Raw genomic sequence first — 19210 nt, forward strand, 5'->3', positions numbered from 1 at the left:
TAACCCATGAGTCACAGAACTGTTCCATCACACAACCATAGTGCAAAGACTGTCAAAATGAGCAGTCTTTGACTGATTCAGAGGAAAAACTATTTACCTTCAGGGAGTTTACAGTACGTACAGGCCTAAGCAAAACACTTAACAGGAGGAAGCTAAAAAATGCAAGTTAGTGAAAGTGGGATTTTTATCTTAGCTGTGAATAAAAAATAAAAGACAATGCAATTTGCTGCATGAGGCCTTGTTATGCTGGGGATTTTGGATGTTTGATAAAACAGTAGGAGGACAGAAACAGTTGATAAGGAACCTATGCCTAATCCAGAAGACAAACTGAATGAAATCAAAGAAAAAGCTATAGGGATGTATGCTAATGCATGATTCTGGGCCAGAAAATAGAGGAACAAAACGTACTGACATCAGATGTAATCTCAGATATGCTGTGGATAACAGAAGACAGCGGACTAGTAACTGGGATTAAAGTGTAGGCACTGAAGAATGCATATTGCTCATAAAAACAAAATTAAATTGGTAGAGTAATACTTCCTAGCTCTATTGTGATGGGCTATTGAAAGAGCCCATCTGGTCACTTTGGAAGACTACTGTAAAGTAGTTTAGTACACAAAAAGTCAAATTTTAGCAACAAAACAGAAATACCTTATTTCAATAGTGATTGCAGTTGCTTTAATATTATGAGTGAGAAATGGTATTATGAAAATGAAAGAAGATACAAAACCCACAGAAATAACCACAGGCTGACTGAAGGAAAAGGTCCCAGTGTGAGGACTAGTAAAATTTTGAAATCCACCTCAAAACATTTAATGTAAGGAACAAGAAAGGAGTAAGACTATTGAACAAGACACTAGCAAGACATCTGGAACACTGAGCTCAATTCCTGTTATCATGTTCATGACAGGTTAAATAAACCTGGAAACTTCAGCTGAAGATTACCAAGATCATATAGGAACCACATACCTTATTCACATTTGAACAGATGACCAGTGTTGCTGAGCCAAGACCACTAAAAACGGAGCAGACTGATCTTTATCAATAATGCAATTAGGCCAGAAACCCTTAGTGTCTGGCAAAATAGAAGACACTATTAGAACAAGGAGGAATTGTTCACAAATTAATTTCTACTAGAAATTAGATTTCTGACTACCAAGAGAGCAAGGACATTGAATCACCCCAGAACAGAAACCATGGAGGTAAATTGCTTTATTCTAATACAGAAATGGACTTTCTGAACAAGGGGTTTCTTTTCTTCCTTCCCTTCCACCACCTCCAAATAGAAAATAAATGGAATAGAGGTTAAAACAGATACAGATTTATCTATTAGCATTCTGAAATTATCCAATTACCTTTTACCTAATTGTGAATAGGTATCCAATTCCTAGAACATAAATAAATTACTATTCTCTATTTATGTATTTATTTATCTACCTAGTGATGAAATAAACACGGATAAAAGCACTCTCTTTTAATGTTGTTGAAATAAACCAACATCTCTATGGTGGATTCATTAGACAAACTGCATATAGATCCTTTTGGCACTAAGACTTTCAAAAATCAAAGCATTCATAAGGAAAAAAGAGAATTCTCATTTTTAATAACATTGAAGTTCCCTTCCACAATTGAAAATCAACCTTTGCTGAAAATTCTTGCTTCTCTGTAAATTATATCAAAGGTAACATTGTTTTCATGTATTGGAAATTTCTACTTTCTCAGCTGTACCTAAATATTAGATTTGTCCACAGTATGTAGAACATAATGTATGTAAATAACATGGTATTGTTTAGTCATTAAAATGTTTTAACAGAATTGTCAACTATGACTTCTATTCATTCATTGGGAGCTAAGAATCAATCTAATTATATTAACCTATCTTTGCTCCAACACTGCCAAAGGAAACATATATTACTTTTATTTACTTTATTTTCACTAGCATTTAATACTTCATTCACTGTATACTCCACTGACCAAATAAATACAAGTATTATCTTGTGTTAGCTCAACCTTCTACAGCATTAAAATCTTTGGGATTGACTTTAAAAGAAATCAAGTAAAGGCAACTTTGGCTCCACTAAGTATCATAATACCATTCAATTAATTTAGTTTATTTGGAGGAAATGACCACAAAACTGTATATAATAGTTTAAAATTACATCTTATCCTATAGATAGAACTTTTTCCTTTGTTTACAGAACTTCCTATTCAGAAAATTTTACTCTACAAACTGCACTAGTAGCACACCTATACCTGTGTAAATCACGTAATTTTACTGAAGTCCCTACCATTCAAATGTTATGAAAATGATACAACTGAGGGATAAACAATTTTGCATATAAAAACATTTCGTGTCATGTCTCCTGCAAACATTTTAAGAAGTAGCCAGATTTATGTGCTTCACATGATAAACCTTAAATTGAAACGACTTTACAAGATTGCAAAGTATCTTGTGATCAAACAAGTTATCTGAAGATCTGAAAAACCATGCTTCCAAAAAGCTCTAATAACTGGGGGAAATCCTGATACTGAACTTTTCAGACAGGGGGAAGAGATTCAATTTGACCGTCATGAAATGAATTATATCCACTAAAATTAAATGAATAGTTATGGAGAACTCTGCTCAAATTCAGGTGGTTTTTCTGTTTTGATTGGGGTTTTTGTTGTTGTTTTTATTTTTGTTGTTTTTTGGGGGGTTTTGTGAGGTTCTGGGTTTTTTTGTTTGGTTGGGTTTTTTTAAAAGCAAGGTATGCTTTTACAATAAAAATGCTATGTCTGAAATAAAGTGGCTTTTTATATGAGAAAGCACAGGATTAACTGTTCTGTTTCATTTTATTTAAAAGCTGACATTGCTACTGCTGTCTAAGATAATAAATAAATTAAGTGACAGAGCAAGTGATATTCTCAGTCTGCTACTTTTATGCCTTATGCTTATTTAATTCTCTAGTTTTTAAGGATCATCTTGTAGTTTGACCAGGACAAGGGCCTACACATTTTTAAAACACACTATATTTCTAAATGTGATCGGATACCCTGAAATCTGCTAAAGTACAAAGTGAAAACTGAATGCAAAGGAGAGCCCCTACTACCCCTCCAAATCACATTTTTCTTTGTTTTTACATCAGTACGTGCTAGAGAAAGCCTCTTTCAACTTAAATATACATTCTGTAAACCTTATTTTAAAGAAAACAAAATTTAGAAATGTCTACCTCATCTTCGAGGAAAGCATACAAAGCAAGATAAAGACTAAATAATGAAATATACTATTCCAAATACAACTAAAAGTATTGGACAAATAACACAAAATTGGAGAGATCTTGTGGCTTGCTTTTCCCAATCACACTAATCAAGAAAAAAAGAGAGGAAACAAGTTTAGAGGTCCTGCCAGGAGCCTGCTCCAAGCCAGGCTCTCCATGGGGTCCCAGGCCCCTTTGGGCACATCCACATCCCAGTGGATAATCTGCTCCACCATCTACTTTCATAGGCTGCAGGGGGACACTGCCTCACCATGGTGTTCACCACAGGCTGCTGGGGAATCTCTGCTCCTCTACCTGGAGTACCAACACCACCTCCTTCTCCACTGACCTTGGCATCTGCAGAGCTGTTTTTCTCACACATTCTCATTCCTCTCTCCGGCTGCAGTTTAGCAGACTTTTTTCCCCCTTCCTAAATACACTGTCCCAGAGGTGCTGCCACCATCCCTGATGGGCTGGGTCTTGGCCAGCGTTGGGTCTACCCTGGAGCTGGCTGGCATTGACCCTGTTGGACATGGGGAAAGCTTCTGGCATCCTCTCAGAGAAGCCACCCCTGCAGCCCTCTGCTATCAAACTCCAGCCAAGCAATACTCAATATACCCTCTTACAGAACTAGACCAAAAGAACATACTAGTATCCCTTTTTCTAGGATATAAATACCACTTGGTCTGGAAAGTCAAATATTATTTAAAATTGTTTTTTATTGTTTAAATCAATTCTTAAACAAAGCTAGGATGATTCTGCAAACTTTGATATGTTTTAAATTATTTTGTGGACTTTATGAAGCTACTAACATTAGATTAAACTAACACCATGCCCTGCTGCTTCTCCTATACTTCAGCAGTGTAACTTTTCCTTTACTGGTTCTTTTTACACTCCACCTGTTCTTTCTTTAAACTATCTTGCCACTACTCTGACTTACTAGCTATATTTTCTCTACTTGTACATTACTTGAAGAAAACTAACTAGTCCAAATACCTGTATCTGAGCGGCAAACCAAAGACCACCAAAAAATAAATACGACATCCAAAGATCATCACTGTAGCTTGTTGACTTCACACCCAAAATATGTGATAACTTCTTTTGGCAGTTCATTAACAGCATGAGCAATTTCTTAGTGCCCACAACTGTGGGATATCTAAAGTTATTAAAAATATTTTAGAGTAAAATTTACTCCAAACACTATTATCAAATATTGTCCTTTTCATGTCATTAGAAGGAAGAAGTATTCAATATGAAAAAAACAATTATATCATTTTGACTGATGGGTTGGGGGCTTTCCGGACTTAACATCAACTTCTATTCCAACAGTGCCAAAATTCCTCCAGACCTTGCTAAGATCTGAACTCCTTCATTAAAAACAGTAACCTCATGCGGGACAATTTCTATGAAAAATGAAACCCATCAAAAACCCCACAAACCACCACCAAAAAAAAAATCCCACCATGTAAACATCATGCTTCTTAGTTTCCTTCCATTAAAAGTCTGTGTTCATATAAAGATTTGTTGTATAGCCAAGCTTACTGTGACATTATGATTCTCTTCAAGTAATCTTCTCTCAAGATTACTGAAACAGGCTGGGTTGTCTTGGATCCCCTCCATAAAATACACTTAATGACCTCAAACACAAAATAAACAAAGGCCAAGAGTACATTTTATTGGTAAAAAAAGTGTTCTCTACCTCTTTTCTTTAATTTGGTCATGTCTACAACACCAAGTGAAGCAGAGCAATGTTAGACTGTGTTGAGTGTAAGACTTCACACTGAAGATTCAATGTCCCCTCTGAATATTTTTAAAACACATTTTAACCCTGTTCATTTCTGAAACTTCAAGTTTTGATCATGATTTTATATTCAAAAAGCAGTTGAATATAAAATTCAACTACAAGGACTTTCTTCCTCATTGAAAATTTTTGAAATCAGACCAGTATATAGAATGCAACACATCCCTCAACTTTCTGAGTATATGACAATAAATTAGAGGTTTTCAAAGCCTTGAGAAAGACTATATTAATTAATTTTAACACCATATCATTTACATTAAAATTACTTTGTTCATAAATAGAAAAAGATTTTAGAAAATCTTTTAGAAAATAGAAAAAGTCTTAGAAACGCTAAAAAGGAAACTCCACTGGCTAAATATAGATTTTCCCTTTCCAAATGATCCAGAACTCAAAGAGAAATTGGAAAAGACATTGTCTAGATAATGATTTACCTAAATAGAGTTACTGAAATCCAGCTCCATTTTCCATTATGTAGTCAAATAGCCTGAAGGTACAGTATCTGCAGCTGGCACCAGTCTTAATGCTTTTTTATTGATCTGCCCATGGCTTAAGTGCACACATACGATATGGATTGTTAAACAATTCTTGTTATCTATCACTGATTATGGAAATACATTACATCTTGCAGCAGCATCTGTATTTTCTCTAACACGAAATGCTACTTAAAGCAAACTGTCCATTTTATTCTATGAACTCTCTAACACTTGTGGGGGCTTTTGTGTACCAGCTAAATGGCTGAATTTGTTAAGTACCAATTACACAAAAAGCCCTCTCTGTTACAGCCTGTTATATAATTGATAACATATCATTAGATTCCTCATATTTGATTTACAACAAATGCAATGTATAATTATAAATGAAAGTAGTAAGTACTTTCAGATTCTTTCTATTTTTTCTCTTCCCCAATTGATCCTTACCATCTTCTCCTTTGAAGATTTCAACAAATTTGTGGGATTTACTCAAGTCAGTCTTTGCAAAGGGTTTGGGACACCTATTAATGCTGCATGCTGAGTGTTTCCTATTTGGTAGGAATAGGAATTCAGTCAGAACTAATAGAAATAAATCAATGCAATTTTCATATTTTTTTAAAACTTTTCTCTCTGTACTTGTCACAGAGTATAGCACTGCCATCATAGCATCAAAGTTACAAGGAAAAATGATGTTTCTGCAGTCCTCTAGGTTTTTTCTTCCCACAACAGAATTTAACAGTTGCGTTTTCCTTTCTACTAACATCAAACCTGCACTAAGATAAAAAACACTTTCTGTACCTTCATTTTGTCCAAACACTGAAAAAAGACCCACCTAATGTGAATTCAGTCTCTGAAGGTACTTCTTTTAAAAGAAGTCTACTTCAGGGTTCACTCTCATGCATTCTGCTAAATCAGGTTATCAACCACTACATGGATGTTAGCAGAACAGTAACAGAGAACTGTCAAGTAAACAGGAGAAATCCTGCCTAAATTAATTCAATGGCAAAACTCCCAGTGACTTCAATAGGGCCAGAATTTCATCCTTATCTTGTTGATCAAGCAATTATTTCACTGTTCAGAAGGACCAGACTGCTGCACCTGCCAAGAATTTCTTAAAGCAGCCTACCATGGTGAGTCTTAATTGCATATACCTCTATAACTATTCCTATTTCTTTCTACTAAGGTAAATTCTTCAACTGACAAAAATATAACATGATAAACAGCAACCTAAACAAAGATCTTTCCTTCATATTAACAAAAGTGCCAGACATAACAAAGCTCTCCTTAGTATAACCTTACTGCAGGTCTGCAAATGAATTATTATTACTCCCTCAACACATATTTCCAACCACTGATGGTCATGCCTGCTGAAGTTGCATACCTGCATTAAATAAGAATGATTGGACACAACAAATAAAGTGTTTTCTTGGTTTGGGGAAGTTGGGTTAAAAAAAAAAGCTTCCTATTTTACAGTGAATCACAAAGTACACACTGGAAGGAATATTTTCTACATACCATGGACCCAAATTCAGAGTAGATTAACTGTGAGTAGTATAACTCAACACTTCTTCTATTTCTTCACAGGTTTTACAATATACACTGTAGCTACACTAACCAAAATGATGTCATGTATATGCGATTCAATAGCCAGAGAGAATCAACGTATCCACATGAGAATCAATTTCACACTAAGCTAGAAGAAAACTGATTTTAGTGTGCTGCAAAAATAACCAAAACCAAGGCTCTTTTTTACACAGACACCAGTATTTTTTATTTGGAAATATTTGAGAAATCTGTTGTAAAATTGTACAACAAGCATTTTTCCCTTGATATCTAATTAAGTGAAGTAACCAAGCACAACTACTTCATTTTTTCTCCTCAGACTGGGAAATTATTGCAAAGTATTAATTCTGCCAATACAGTTCCTTTGTAGGGAAACATGGCAGTTGTTTACTGCCAAAGCCATCAGAAGAACTTGTCTTACTTTCAGAAGGACTTTTAATCACAAGAGCATAAGAAAATCCTGTCTGTAACACGTAATATGACCTTTGCTAAATCTTAACATCTTTAACTACTTCATCATATCTGGCTGGAGTGTATTTTACATTACTCCACAGAATCTCCTCCATCTCAACAACTTTCTGGTAAAATGTAACCAGACCCAGGATTTCTAACATAATTTATTGCACTAACTTTAATCTCCTGTGTAACTCCTGTCGCATTGTTCCATGCTTTACTAACGACCTGATTCAAATGATAATGTCAGTTCACAACTTCATTTAAGCATCTCTGAACAGCAACCCAGTACCCCTGATGACTACTGTGGTTACAAGAAAGCTGCTCCATTTTAGAAAAAATAAAACCCAACTAATTCATATCTATTGAAATAGATTTTAAGATTGCAAAGTCTGATCACTCAGAAAGATTTTATCCTGAAATGTCCTCCACACATTCCTATATGTAATTCAAGCATCCATTTATTTTTAAAATGGTTTTAAGAATGTCACCAGCTATTTTTTTCAATTTTAAAAATCTTCAGTTTTGACTGAAAAGTTTGATTGAAAAAAGTGCTAGGAGAAACACATGCTTATCAATACTCTGATACAGTTTTAAGATAATTACGAAAGATTTCTCAGTGCAGCTGTAAAATTTAATATAGTTCAGCACCACATAACTTACATTAAAAAGGTTTTCCATAATATTTATTACCTCTAGTTGCACTATTTCTGTCCACCCATTCATTTGAATTGAGGCATCCTTCATCATCCATATACATCCAGAGATCTCTTTGATCTCTAATGGTAAATTTAAAGGCTGAGTAAATGTTCTTTGAAACACAGAGTGTGGCACAGCTGTTTATTGTTACATAGAAGACAGTAAGTCATTAAAATTGAAACTCAATTAAAATAGTGGAACATCCCCCTAATCATTTCCCAACTTTGAAGTAATACCCTTTTTGGTGATATCTCTAATTTACAGTTAACTAGTTTTCTTAAAGTGGAATAAGTCAAGCTTTGGTTAGGGTCAGAATTAATAAAGTACATCTTTCATCAAAAGACAGAGAGTTAGTGGTAATGCACCCTGCTGTGGTATTTGCACTTATAACACGCAGCAAATACCCACCAGATATGCAGCCTACCATGATAATCACATGAAACTCATCAAGCCTGAAGTTTTTACCAGTTTGCTGAACGTTTTTACAAACCTAAAAAAAGTGCTCAGCATTACATAGCTAACTACACATTCCTTTTTTATTAGTTCCTTAGCAATATTCTAATTAGTAGAGAGTGAGTTAAATCTTCACCTCAAAGTGTAACTGAATCAAAACAAAACCTTAAGGATTCAAGTTTATAAACTCTTTGCTTTTGCATGCCCTGTTATCATCAGTCTTTGTGTTTCACCCAGGACACAATTTAAAAAAAAAAGAATTCTTTTTAAAAAAAATTTAAATCTGCCAGAGTCATGAAGCACCTCATATGTTTGATCTGATGACATTTTCCAGCTCAGATACCAAATCAAAGTTTTAGGGATGGGCAAGTCTGAATAAACACAGGGGCAAGAGAAACATTAAATTTATGGACCTTCACCTACCATGTGAACATTAGCTGAAGGACCAATACCAGGCTTATGAGTAGACTTAACAGCTGACTGCTCACAAAAAAGTGGAACAATCATAAACATGCTCTCATTCTTTAAGAATCCAGGGGAAAAAAAAAGTCTGCAAGTTTAATACTGATGAAACACAGCATTGTAACAATGTCAGGCATTCAAATTCAGGAAGATGTTGCCTTTTTTCTCCCTACGAAAAATCCATCAAGGCCACAGAGGTGCAATTCACAACACAGCTACTTAGGAACATTACTGCAGCCGGATCTGCATCCAATCTATGCTAGAGGTGATCACTCAAAAAGAAAAAAAAATAAAAGGGAAATTGAGAGAGATTCTACACCTCACTGACTGTCATCCACAACCCAAGATGCTACCTTGAAATGGCACTATTTTAATCTTAGGCTGATATGCAAGGGTATGAGTGATGCTTGCCAAGGCACTGGCTGTGTCTCATGCTCTCTAAGACCCAGCATGTCCAATCACATCTACCTCCCTCCCTGGCTCTCTGAAACTCATAACCCAAGAAAATTTAGCTAAAGTTAGGTTAAAATTGCAGTTTAAAGCTTTGTTATCATATAGTTACGCATTTTAAAAATCTTCTAGTACAGAGTTTGTCAAGCTTAGACTAAGACCCAAGGCAATTTCAGCTTCAAATGTTAAAGCCACTCTTTCACCTAAAGTTAAAAGACCTTTAAAACTACTTTTTTTTTGTTGTTTCAAAAAAGCACTGGGAACTTTCCTGTATGCAACTCAAAACCAGCTGTACTTTGCAAGTAAAAACTTTCCAAGTGCCTGGCTCTCTGCAGATTTTTGGCAAATCTATTTGAAAAATTGAAAAGTGAGGGTCTGAGCCAAAGCTTACTGAAGTCTATGGAAAAACTCCCACAGATTTCATCAGGATTTGGATTAGGCTCTGAAAAAGTCTGAAGTAATTGAAAAATCAGTTCTGCATGTACAAAATATGAAATTTTCACTAGGTTTAGATTTATTGGACTCCTTTATGGTAATGTGGAAGAGCAAATACACTGTAAATGGTGTTAGTGATGTACATATAGTTTTACACTCTTAATTCACTACAGAGTTCCATAGACTTGTACATGTTACTTATAGTGCCTACATAATAGAAATGTTGAAATCAATCCTACATATACAAACAAACACCTTCATTTTAAAAAGACCTGAATATTAAGAAAAAAATAACATTAATACTTTTATTGTTCAAGTGTGCTTTCAATTATTTTTTTTTTTTTACTGAAGACCAAACATTCACTTAATTTTTTTTAACTGAAGACTAAACAGACCTTCAAAAGCTGTAAGACCAATTCAGTGATAAAAACAATAATTATGTAAACAACTATCTCATTCTGGCCACACTTGCTTAGGACAGTTTATAATAATGTAACACTAGCAAATTCAGCTAAGGTACACCTAATTTATGGCAGCAAAAGAGAATCAGGTTTACTCAACCTAAATGTGCCAGAAAACCAAGAAGAATAGCAAATGCCAAGTAAATGGATTGTGGTACCTGAAAAAATGGCTACATCTCCTGATGTGTAAACAGTTGCATCTCTACCAACTGAAGGATGCTGCTCCCAGTCAGAAGAAACTGAGTAACTCATTATACTTGACATATCTTCTTCATCTGTATCATCTCTCTGCTTATAACTATTTGTGGATGGATAATTTACCATGGGTGAACTTAAGAAAGGTAGACAATCCCGGTAATTTTTTGGTGGTCTTGTCCAGATAGGGATTGGAAAAGTAATGTCATGCAAACTGCAGAGCTAATTATGGTTTTCAAATGCCTACAGCTCATGTGCAAATACCAGTGCACTTCATCATATAAGCTGTTCTCATAGGCTATTCTTCAAATATCACAGGAAAAAAAAAGCTTAGAGGAACCAAGAAACCTGGTAAATGGAAATCCAAAGATTAACTAAACATGCAAGACTGAATCATTGTTAATATCATACATTAAATAAAATAATTATACTATATTATTAAAGTTTGGCTTTATTTTTTTTTAAATTGCATAATTTTTGCAGCCTCTTAAAATAACTATTCAGGTTTTAGCGTTACTTTTTTTACCTGCTACTACTGAGTCTCCTCAAATGGAAGATCAGAGACTGTACAGTTTCTCCATTAGCGATACTTTTCCATAGTTTTGAACAATTACCTTATTAATACAGATTTTAGAAATGTATTATTGCTTGTGGTCTCTAAATGTTTCAAACAACATAGAAAATAAAGTCCATTGACAAACAGGATCATTAGGGGAAATTTTTTCATCTGACAATTATTTTCACCGAAAGCTTACCTCAACATTATGAATCATTTGTGACCACTTGTACCTAAGTAGGACATATTAAAATTTAATGGATTTCAACGCAAAGAGCCAGCAATAGAATCGTGCACACCAAGGCACTAATGTGTTGATCCGAACTGTACTTAGTTGAGGCAAGTTGGAATTGCAATGCTGCCAACTAAATTTCATAGTACCACAAATGAATGAATCCCAGATCTCAAGAGGGATTTCTTTTTTATTCATTATGCATGACATTTTCCTCTTTAAATTATTCATTTTTTTTAAAATGTTATTGCTTTAGCCTTCTTAACCTTTGTACTCCTTTCCCCTGTGGTTTTTGCCAGCTGTAATATCAATTGAGAAGGGGAGATGTTCTAAACAACATACTAAAAAACTTTTCACAACCCTACAAAAAAATGTGTCTTGTTACTCTTCCATCTTATTTTTCCCCTAATCACAACACTGGAACTTGGAATGCCCTGTGAGGAAAAAAAATTTTAAAAAAAAATATATTTTCTATAAGTGCTTTCATTCCAATTAAAAAAAAATTCCAGTGCTTCACTGTTATTTATACAATCCCTGAAAATTAACCACTTGGAGAAATATCATTTGAGACCTGCAGAGTGATGAAAGCTGACCAAGTGAATTAAAATTAAAGACCACCTCAGACATTGTTCCCTGCTTTCTTCCCACGTCTGATATTCAGATTTCCAGTTTTCAGTGTGCTCACCTGAACCAAGCCAAGTTATGTAAGAACAGGCTGCAATGCGTTGTAGGCTCACCACAATCTATTCATCTGTAATCTGTCTTTTAACAATAAAACACCTAAGAAAAAGTGTACATAGGAGTGTACATAGTAACAACACAAGATAGGCATATTTGAACTCTGCATATATATAGGTATTACAGTACCTATGTACTTCTGCATAGTTCCATTTTCCTTCCCACATAAATGACTAAAGTTATTAAAACAATAGAAATAAAAGTTTTAAAGAGCTAAGGAAGTTACAATGGAAAGAAATTACAAAGAGTAAAGATCCACATCAGAGAGCCAAGCAATCAAGTTTCTGGCTCCACTAAACTGTTCTTAAGCTTTTCTTAAGGAACCACAAAAACTTGTTGCTGTAAGCTCTCCCAAAATTCTCCCTAATGACTTGCTACTCCCCTTCCTTTTCACAAAATCAGCTTTATGGGATAAGGGATATATTTCAGTCTCAAAAATAGAACCCAAATAATTAGTTTGAAGTGTTTGATATATAATTATTCACTTATTTCTAGGCTTTTATATTAAGGTAGAGCTGTCCATCAGGAACAGCTGATAAATTTCTGAAAAAAAATAATTTCAATACAAAGAAATAGAAGTCAAATTAAAGCTGCAGCATTGTATCATGTTCCATTATATACTACATGATGTCTCATTGTTAGCTCACCCAACACAATTTAACAGGAGCACATGACAATGCTAAGGGCTGTAAGAGTCAGAGCACCCTCTTTGCTCTTATCATTCTTATGTGATTATCATTGCAATTAGACAGAGAGAAGAAAGTTATGTTTAAACTAGCACAACAGCTCAGCCATGCAGAGCTGCACAAATTGGACACAGAAGTACACAATGATTGCACTGTTTATGGATGTAGTCTCTGTTACGCCTTAGTCAAACCTTGTAAAAATCTCCTTGCCTGATAGATCCAGACTGGTACCACAGGATTTTCCCTGCAGTTACTGCTTTGGGGGCCCCAGATTGACAGCTGACCAGGAAAAGATCTTCTTACCCTTTTGTTGCTACCTCTCTCTGTCGGACTCATTTAGTCCCTTGGGTGGCAAATGATGGGGTTACTTTCTCCATCTATCACAGAGAAGGAACTGTGCATGGAGTTGCATGGACATCAAAGGGTACAGGATGGAGAAGGAAACCAGTGAAGCCAAATGTAGAGAGGAGAAATACAGAAAACAATTGAGGAAAACCAGGGCGGGTGAAAGTCAGAGCCATACTGGTAGCTTTACTAGATGGAAGAACTAAAAGAAGACAGAAAGTACATATTTTACCAAATGTATGTTTGCCTTAAGGCAGTATGAAAAATATGGGAATTTCAAAAAGACTATTACAGTGATGATTGATCTGTTTTGGTTTCAATACAAGCAGTACACAAGTTTTCAACCTGCAAACACACATTAACTTTCAAAACAGGTAAATACAAGTTTTGAGCAGGTAAGTAAATGAAGAATAATGAATGCAATACTTCAGTGATACGTAGCTATATTTCATATACATATATTCAATAAATTTAGCCAGCAAATGTAAGAAAAAACTTACTGTCTTTCTATTTAAATGAGGAGTTCTGTTTTATATTATACATCAAAACAATGCTTTTTCACTGATAGTAAACAACTCACTTCCCAGGGAAATCAAAAAACTTATTTAATTGATCAACCTCTATGATTTTAAGGAAGTTAGAAAAGATGAGTTAGAGTTTGCCTTGCAACAGTTAAAGTCACTTAATGTCAATTTCATATTTAAGGGCCTGTGCCAAGAAATCTGTAGGAATGAATTGACACAGTGCTTTGGACAGTAAAAACCTCCAGGTACATCTATGAAAAATAATCCTCAGCAAAGTGATTTGCAATGATAAATAAGCACTATTATTAAGGTTTAGATTTCCTGAATTCAAAGATACTTGATACAAAGATACCAATGCCCTTTAGACACTTTTGTAAATGTGACTTGAATAGAAGCAGGTAGGGAATAGTGGAAACAGCTGAGGGCTACTAAGATAAAGATAGTAAAATCCTCAATCTAATTTGGTCAATGACCACCAGTTTCACCAGTCAGTGCTGAACAGTGCTCAGGTCTACAAAATCCATTCAAGTACTTTCAACAACCTTTGTGAATACTCCTCCTTACATAGATTTCATAAGCAGTCCTAAAAAGCTTTACGACTACCCAATATATTGAAACTAAGAAAAAAAAAATCTAAAAACATTATTTTAAGGGTTACTAAAGGAAAAACAAAAAAGTAGTTTAATATTTTATCCCTACAGAAAATATATAGAAAATATCTTAAATGAGACTCACACTTCATTATGGACTATAGTCTTCTGCAGAAATAAATAACACTGGATACAACAATGGATACAACTTGTATCACATCTGCAAGAAACAACCCGTATTTTTATACACTTCTTTGCACCACCATAAGGGGCTACACAAAACTGACAATGCATCACAGTCTCAAGCTCACAATACTTAAGTTACAGGAAAAGATCTCAAACCATGCTCTGTGAGCCTCACATGATTTTTATAATTATCTGCTGGTGGTTCAAAAGTCTTGTCTGGGGCTCAGGGCCAACTTCTGTATCTGTGCCTTCTTCCGGCTACTTGAAATTCAAAATACACGATTCTAACTTCTCCAGGGGAAAAAAAAGTAATTGCTGTCAATATAGTATTACAAACACTGACTGGAACTTGTGTGAGTACAAATGGAAGCCACTACATTTTTCAAGATATCCTGAATTTAAGTCTATGAAAGTTGGAGAATATTTTGCTTATACTGCATGCTCCCTTCTGCTAATGACCTATGAAGACTTCATAATTAAGGGTGTAAGAAAGGAATTTACAACAACAAAAATCCTATTTCTTTAGATCAAACTATAACTAGCCTTTCTTCAGATACAGTCAGTGTACTAAGAACTTGGAGCAATATTTATGTCTAATTCTCATATATAAATTAATATTACTCTCCCAGGATCTCAAATCCACATGTTTTTCCAATTAGTATTAACATTCTTCCCAAGTTTAATAGCATGTAAACAGAGAGTTCCTTAAGGAATATGACACATTCTGTTTCATCCCAGTTTTCCAGTGAAGAAAACAGCTTTCAAAGGGGCAGTATGCACTCAAATATACCAACCACCACAGGATTTTGAAAACAGGTTTTTATAAGCTTATGCAAGGAAAAGAAACCCTAGAAAAATTTTTCTTCTTAAGTAAGAATATAGATTCTAGGTGCACATACATAATGTGGTAAAGAACATTGCCCTTAAAATTTGCATTCTACTATTCATAAACTAAATGGTAGAAACACTATTATACAAAGTAAAATTATATTCAACTTGATAAATTAAAAAACTATGAAAACAAAATATGCAGTCAAGCAAATACTACCTTGCTGATTCTATATAAATACAGAATGGGAAACATCTGGTTAGGCAACAAATTTGTAGAAAAGGGTCTTGAAGTTGAGATAGGGCAGAGTATAGTACAATATACTTCCTGCTCAGACTAAAGGAAATGTATTCCATTTCAGAAAACAAAGAGTAAGATTGAAAATTATTCATAAAAAGAATGCTAGCCTTTTATCTCATAAAAGAAAAGTTACTGGAGGAATGTACTAAAAACATTCCAAAGTTTTAAACACTTAAAGAACATCATTAATTGTCAGCTCCACTTTCAATACTCACAACACTCTGATTTTCAGGAAAAACAATGTATATCAAACATTAGGAAAATCTTCCAAGAAGGACACTAAGCTACTGTAACAGCTATCAAGATATTGTCCATGGTGTTTAAGAGTTCAGATAAGCTTAAGATAAGATAAGTCACTGATGTTCTGAATCTCTTAACCCCATTGCAATGCAAAGGGGAAAACTAAACGAGCAGTCATCTTGCCTTCTAGCTCTAACTTATTAACCTTTCAAATATTACACAAAACTACTTGTAAGTCCTATTTCCTGGATGCAAAATATTAATTCTTTTCCTTATAATTTCAGTTCTAAGGATTCAGCCATCTGGGAGATGATAGTCTTTGGCATTCCACAGATTTCAGTGATGGAGATCAGTAATTGACTTTCCAGTCAAATAATATTAAATAATATTTTCTCTACTGTTTCAGTTAAATTCAACTATGTGACCAAATCATGCTAAAGCACAGTACAATGATCTCCTAACGAAGCCACGAGATAAAAAATACTGAAGTCGAGTTAAAAAATAAAAAGGCAGTAGAAAAAGGATGATCTAAAGACAAATAAAGCCCTTTATTAAATTTAAAAATCCTTGCTTGAACAAAGCCTTGAACTGATATTTGCACATCACATCAGGAACTATTATAGGAAAAGCAGGATTGCATTCTAGTCGAAGAGTAACCTAGCTTCCCAAAAGATGGGTGAAGCTATATTGTAAACAGAGTTCCAATCAGACTGACATCTAAACAAGTCTTCGAACACCCACACTTAATACTCATCAAGGTTTTAAAAGCAATCCTCCACAACACACAGATATTATAAGAGACCATTAAAAGCTACAGAATTAACTCACTGCAGGTCATCGGGATTTATGCTATAAATTCTCACACCCATTAAACTAAATACATGACAATGTGGGTGGTCTACAGCACCTTTCCAAGCACTTCCCTGGCACTGACCCACACTCTTGGTTGGCACTACTCCCTTAACCCCTCACCGTTCCTCTCATCCAGCTACTTATGCATTGCCAAAGGCAACACAGTACATGATATAGCCTGATGTGGTTTACAGTTATAATCATATTTAGCCAATGATTATGATTAAATTTTAATCACCCACATAAGAACATCCTACATACTGGAAAGCTATCATGCCCCCCCTGAAATTTCTATCTTTCCCTCAGAAGAATCAAAACTAAACTCTATTCAGTTTGTCTAGGTTTTTATTAAATTGTGTTCCCCTGTGAATCCTACTCATGAAGAATAGAAAGAAATAATCATATCTCCTCATTAAAAGTCATATGACTACAACCCAAAGTTGGAATTCACCTTTAGTGAAAACATATTGCTGTCTTTTATTCAGTTGATGGTCCAATATAACCCCATGAGCCTATCCTATGACAACAGTGCTTATGGAATTATTTCTCAAATTTTAGTTTGTCAGATTCTTACTTGCTAGAGTCCTTGGCGCTTGTCTCAACTGAAAACCTTCTTAATAACTTTAGATCCTTCCTCTAATTTATCAAGATCAGCATTATTGCTCTCCAAATATGCCTCAAACTACTTCAAGCTTGTTGCAAAACCACAGTTTTAAGAGTCATGCCCATATTCCATCACTGAAGCTATTAAAGAAAATAGTGAACAAAATCAGACCCAGGAGAGACCATGGTCTACCTCTAACATATACTCTTGGATTAACTACAAGTACTGACTACTACTTTTGAAGGCATCTTTCAAAGAGCTGCACAATTCAAGATAATCATCAGCTTTTCAATGTGGCTTCAGGCAATTTCTCTAGATTTCAGGGTACACCATCTTGAACATATTAAATAAAACTTCTAGAAATTGAGCCTACTGTTACAGTGCTGCAATACTAGGAGGGTCCTAGGCAATTTAAAAGATTTTTTTAAAAGTTGGTTGCTATGGAAAAAGGGGTTTTCATCATTAAGAAAAAAGAATGAGCTTAAGAAAAAGTGGCACTGAATAAAATCCTCAAGCTAATGCTGGTTACCCTACTGAATAATTATTGGACCATCTTTGGCATGGCTTGGAGCTTAAACACCCTGAAGAACTTTCCCCTACATTACCATCCAGTATTTAACAAATACAATTCTCAGTCTCCCTCTCCACCTATGGTTCTACCTTGTTCTTCTCTACCTATTCCAGCTCTCTCCTTTACGGGCTGGGAAAAGGTGCTCCTCTATTTTCTAGGCATTATCAAAGAGTTCTTGACTCAAGAGCACAGTTATTTTTTATACTGGTTTTCCTTTATAAGGCATCATTCTCAACTTCTTCCACATGTAGACAGAACAAGTGCTTTTAGCTGGACCCAACAGCAAGCCAAATTTTTTTATTACCCCCACTAATGACACTGTTTTCACACTGAGGAGTGGTCTTGTGCATAGGAATTCATTTCTTTTAGGAAAATCCAACCAGGCAGATGAATTCCAGGAATGTACCTAGGGCACTCCAACTGCTAATGAGGAACCAGTACAGGCACAGAGCTAGTTCTGAAACACAGAGATGACACAAGCCATGTTGCTAGCCTCATCTCCTTCTACCTGTAGATCTGCTTCTAAAAGGACACATTAATTCCCATGGTAGAGACTGGCCAAAGAAAAGCTGAACAGATGACAAGACAAACATGTTTTAAAAGTGTCATTAAAACCTTTACTCTCAAAAAGAGTTCCAAGTTTTCTTAGTCCATTCAAAGACAAACACTGAGTCTCAAATCACACAGGACATCCTGCTGGAGGGTACCTACTTAAATACTACGCTATTCTGAGCATTTGACAGAAGTTTTTCTCTCTAATGAACTTCTCGTTATTTAATATAACATTTTTTAGTTTAAACCTCTTTCAAAAATTGTATTCTTTCAACAATTAATGAGTAAATGCAAAGTCTATCAGGAGTAATATTTCTTCTAATTTGTTTACAATATTTAAAAATTTTACTCTTTTCGTAACAGAATCATAATTAATTGCATAGTTCCCTGAACTCAATAACACTAGTCAACTGAATAGGAAGAAGTGAATTTCCTTATTAAATCAATTCACTTTATTAGCTTAGGTGGAAAAAGTTGAACTGCAGCTATTCACACCTTTTCAAAATTCTTAGAAGAAAAAACAATGATTATATAATCAAAGTTCAACAAATGAAATGCCCTTCACATATTTTAGTTTTGCAAAGAAATACTAACAGAAATTTGTAAAGCCAGTAAGACACTTACTCTGCCTCACTTCCTTACTTCACATGATTATGAGACAAGTTCCACATATGGAACAGTGTAACATTAAAGTAAATTAATATATGTTTATAGAATTTCTACCACT

The 19210-nt window shown here is 34.8% G+C and overlaps 1 protein-coding gene across 23 annotated transcripts in view; it reads right to left on the bottom strand.

The window, feature by feature from the left end:
• The window catches only part of BBS9 (Bardet-Biedl syndrome 9), a 291318-nt gene that overhangs the window by 130223 nt on the left and 141885 nt on the right, over positions 1-19210 (bottom strand). The window lies entirely within an intron of this gene.

This window comes from Cyanistes caeruleus, chromosome 1, assembly GCF_971803275.1.
Source record: "Cyanistes caeruleus chromosome 1, bCyaCae1.hap1.1, whole genome shotgun sequence".
In the NCBI taxonomy this organism is placed as follows: Eukaryota; Metazoa; Chordata; class Aves; order Passeriformes; family Paridae; genus Cyanistes; species Cyanistes caeruleus.